Source organism: Habropoda laboriosa, unplaced genomic scaffold, assembly GCF_001263275.1.
Source record: "Habropoda laboriosa isolate 0110345459 unplaced genomic scaffold, ASM126327v1 scaffold10, whole genome shotgun sequence".
Lineage (NCBI taxonomy): Eukaryota > Metazoa > Arthropoda > Insecta > Hymenoptera > Apidae > Habropoda > Habropoda laboriosa.
The window spans coordinates 173920-178909 of NW_017100129.1; positions in this window are offsets into that span (position 1 = coordinate 173920).

The following is a 4990-nucleotide window of genomic DNA, read 5'->3' on the forward strand; positions in this document are numbered from 1 at the left end:
TTCATTAGTGTGCATATGTCAATTACATAGGCCATTATACGACGTGTCGCACAGTTTTACAGTAATTTGACGACGGTATTTCTGAACGCATGAAAATTATGCGAAATAATGAAATTTTGCTGTTTTTCGTTGCATTTATTTCCCTAATTTTCTGGATAAGTGTATCAGAAATCATTTTTCTTGCAACTGTGGTACGCTAAAAGTAGGCAAATTTAGCAGTGTATTTGGTAATATCTGTTGGATTATTAGGAGAAATGAGTGTGTGCCTGTGTAATAGTAACAGCAAACATGATCAACATACTGAGACAGATTAATATAAACATATATAGCTAATCGCAAAATTGAACGTACACGCATATTAGAAGTATGTTTATTTAGAGAATAGAGTAATAACATAACTTTTTGTCATATAATTTTTTTATTTATGTAATATATTCCTTTAAATCAAAAAATATCGAACAAAATTTTTTAAATATATAATACTACGTACATGTATACTTAAATATATAATACACGGCGAATTGTACCCTTTGACACAGATTTATCAAGTCTTGAGAAAACATCTATTGTTAATTTTTGGTTTAATTTTAATTTGTCGCACAATATATACAATATCGTTCGTCATATTCGGAAAGAATATTCTTTCTCCCTCGACTGCTTCTATTTTGTAGTGTACCTTCATACCTAAATTTATTAATTATTTTATGTACAGTAGAATGAGTTCTACCAATTATACTGCCGATTTCCCGAAGAGACTTCCCTTTGGAATATAAATTAACAATAATTCGACGAACAGAAACGTCTGTTTCCTTTCTTTCCGGAGTCCATTGTTGTAACTGACGCAAAATAACAAACGAAGATTAAAACAATGGACGTAATGTGCTCTGCGATGTTGCGTAGTAGTCTTTCTATAATAAAATTGGAAAACAAATACATAACAACATTCATTTTTAGGGGATTTCCATTCTGTACGCTCAATTATGCGTTGGTAAAATCGTTGCATGTTTGGAAACAATAAGGGAAAAAAAACTAGTTTACTTTTTTAAAAAAATTTATTTCGCAGTCGAATTTAAACAGTAGTACAATAAAGGTAAATATTTAAATTTACTAATTATTGCAATTTTCTATGCTATATACAGTAAATTCTCCACAAGTGTCAGTCCGCAAGGAACCTAAACCTGACACTTGTAGAGTCAGGGACTACGTTTTCGAGCCTCGCGCCCGCCTTTGTAGTTTGCCGAACGTAGACAAGGACAGCGAATAAAAGATAAGGATGAAACGTGAGTCGAGGCAACCAAGCGATTTAAATACCAACTTTTTTAATTTTACGTTTTTTATCCCGAAATTTTTCTTAACATATTGATGAGATTTTTCTGATGAAAATGACATCAAACACGACATAATTTGAACAACATTTACTTATTAACACGTTCACTGTCACGCCAGATATTTCACTGTATTCAGATAAAACAGACGCCCTGTATTACGTTACATAAGGTCGGCCTAGCGTTTGACTGCCAGTTGGAGAATTGGCCTGCCGTTTAACTGACACTTGTAGAATCGGCCCTACATTTGATTGACATTTGTAGAATCGGTCCTACATTTGACTGACACTTGTAGAATCGGCCCTACATTTTTTTTACGTGGAGGTAGGACATTAAATTAATTACTCAATAAGTATTAATAAGTTAATGTTGTTCAAATTATATCGTGTTTGATATCATTTTCATCAGAAAAATCTCAGCAACATGTTAAAAAAATTTCAGATGAAAAAAAGTAAAATTAAAGAAATTATATTTTTCTATTATGAATTGTCGAGCCGTGAAATCTCGTAAAAGAAACCGAGTGGTGTAGCGTTACATGCTTGACTGACAGCGAGCGAGATAACATAGGCGCATCAATGACGCAGCCTAGGCGTAGGACCATCTATACTGACACTTGTAGAATCCAAACTGACTGACACTTGTAGAGAATTTACTGTATTAAGAAATATAGATTCAATACGAGTGTACACTCAATTCTGCGACTAGCTGTTTATAGAAATGACATAATAACCATCTGTTTAGTATGGGTGACGCTGATATGTTTTTTTTTCTTAGCGTCTTGTCGATGTTTGTTTGATTGATTGCGTAGCGACATGCCTTCCCGCGCATCAAAGTAAAGAATAAATAAATATACCATAATTATACAATAAATTCTAATAATACCAAAAATGGATAAATTTAAAATCAATTCCATGCTCAATGCTGAAATATGACTAGATCGCTACTTTAATCTGTTTCTTTTTTATGCTAAATTATTTCAAAATTGCATCTTCCTCAAATATAGTCGATACACGACTTTATGACAACGCCAACTATTTTTATTCCTCAAAAATATGTGAGTTATTAGTCAAATTCACCGTTCTATGAAGACATACACGTAAGTTCATCGCCCTGATAGGGTTAAACTAAGAAATCCACCTCCGCATAGGTCATTCACACCAGTTCAAGATCCTCAAATCCTCTTCCGAATTCTACAAACACGATCCAATAATAACGTCCAATTTTTCCAGGATTATTAACGAACGAACAACACCGTCATAATACTCCTCGTAAAAACGCGGAAAACGAGCAGGCAACTGCGTAACAACACAATAAAACGCGATATACCCAGGCAGCATCCTGGATCGAGGCGCCAGACTCAAAGGGTTAACGCCACCTCTGAACCCTATATCGCCATTCCATTCCCTCGCTCGTCCATCTACTAAAATTTCTTCCGTCTAAAACGTACTATTGTACATTAACACCAGACGAAAACTTACAAGGGAACTTCTGTAACCCGAAAATTCCGATGTTTTCGAAACTTTGCAGTTTGTAGGGGACCTCGAGAGAAGTATCCGGCAATTTTTGTTTTCGGCCCTTTCTCGAAAGATAACGAAGATAAGTGTTATCTTACTTCCCTGTGTATCTTTAAAACTATAGCAGATGTAAGGAAATGTTTATAATAAAAATTTCATAGGATTTTGTGACTTATAAGACGACGCTGTTGAATTAATAAAAATTGTTCGTTCGAATAAAACGTCTTGCACCACCGTTATCGTGTAAAATCTGGAATTTTCTGTCGCATCGAAAAATGTCAAATAAGTGCAGATGATAAACTTATCGAATAATATAATATTCAAATAACTTTAATGTATAGTGCTTTTTGTTATCACTTACCAAGTGTGTGTGTTTTTATTAATTTAATAGCATCGTCCTATAAGTCACAAAAAGCCGCTTTAACGGCTGTTTTCACCCCGAAGAACCGATAAAATACTTCTCACGAGGTCCCCTAGAAACCCAGAAAATTTCACAAAACTCAGAATTTTCATGTTCCCAAAGTTCCCTCGTTAGTTCCCCACGTTCGAACTAGCAAAAGGACACGCAAATCGCGTCGAGGCATACTTACAAACAGAAGATAGAAGTGACCGGTGCGTTCTCACCGCACACAAACTCGAATCCACAGCGAGTAACAACAACAACAATAAGACAGGAATGTCAGGCGGGCAAAGTCAGAGTCAGGCAGGCACGGAGCACCCGAAAAGTCAGGCTTGCAGGAAGTGGAGAGGTGGGGCGGGAGAGAGAGAGATGCCGTTCGTCGAGACGCCTCTGTCCGCTCAGTCACCGCCCAGACCGCGCCGCGAGCGATTCATCTGTCGGTGCTTTTCTCTGCTTCGACTTCATCTCGTGTACATTCTATCTCCTTCCTTATTCTCGTCGTCGTGTCAAATCGAATCCTGGTCACTCGAATGCATCGCAATTTTTCGCGTAATAACGTTCGGTGCTTTTGTGCGTCAAGTTTCGCCCACGTGACCGATTCGTCGTTCAATCTGTTCGATAAACCGGAAGGGACTAGCTGCGGCGAGGAGCGGTGCCCTTGGTCAGGAGCACGCTGATCCAGGCGTCGCGTGTTCGTGCGATCTTTGCGTCGAACGGTGATTCCCCTGCATCGATCACGTGAACTGCACAGTGTTAGGGTAGAAGTGGTGGCGTGGTGGAGTCGGCTGAAACGCATCCTGTGGCAAGCGGTTTCCTCTGGCACTCGAAGAGCAATCAGGATCCATCGCAGCCCGGAAATGCCAGAAAGTCAAGGTCGCTTTATTTACACCGTTTCGCATACACGTCGTTACACTGGGCGTCGCGATTTAACCACCTCGTACAGGAAGTCGTTCCTCTCGTGAATCACGCCTTATTTTCGCTCTCGCGATTCTACCGCCGCCGTTCTGTTTACCCTTCGTCCCTTTTCGTCGCTGTGTTTCGAAACTCGTCGTCCGAACTGGCGAAGGTTGAAGTCAGAGTGTGTACACTCGCGACGAAGATTGTTTGTTCTTTCTTGCGTTCGTGCGACACGGGCGAACTGGCGTAACTTCGAAAACGCCCGCGAAGGTGCTCGGTGAATTAGATCACGCGGTGATCACGGGGAAGATGAATCAGCCTTTGTGAGAATAATTTGGCACACTTTTGCACGTTCTTCACTTGAAATGTTCGATCTCCCCGGTGAAAGGTTCGAATCGTTGTTACTTCGTAATCAGAATTTGAATTTTGTCACGGAAAGCTGCTAAAATTGGACGACAAAATAGACGACAATTGAAGCAACTTCGAAAACGCCCGCGAAGGTGCTTGGTGAATCAGATCACGCGATTCTGCGAATAATTGGGCACCTTTTTCCACGTTTTTCACTTAAAATGCTCGATCTTCCTGGTGAAAGATTTGAATCGTTGTTATCTCGTTATCAGGGCACTACTAAAATTGGGCGACAAAGTGTAGACGACAATTGTGGCTATTGACGCGAGGGTTGAATGCAAATGAAAAGCGTCCCTTGACCCCTTGTCGATAGAAACGGACCGATTGAAAAAGCGAAATAAAAAAATGTAAGGATCGTTGGGAAGGTACGTGCAATTAATTTGCTACGAATTACAAAAGGCTGCCGTAATGGGGAGAGGAATTGGTAACAAAAGGAGAGGAAAGTT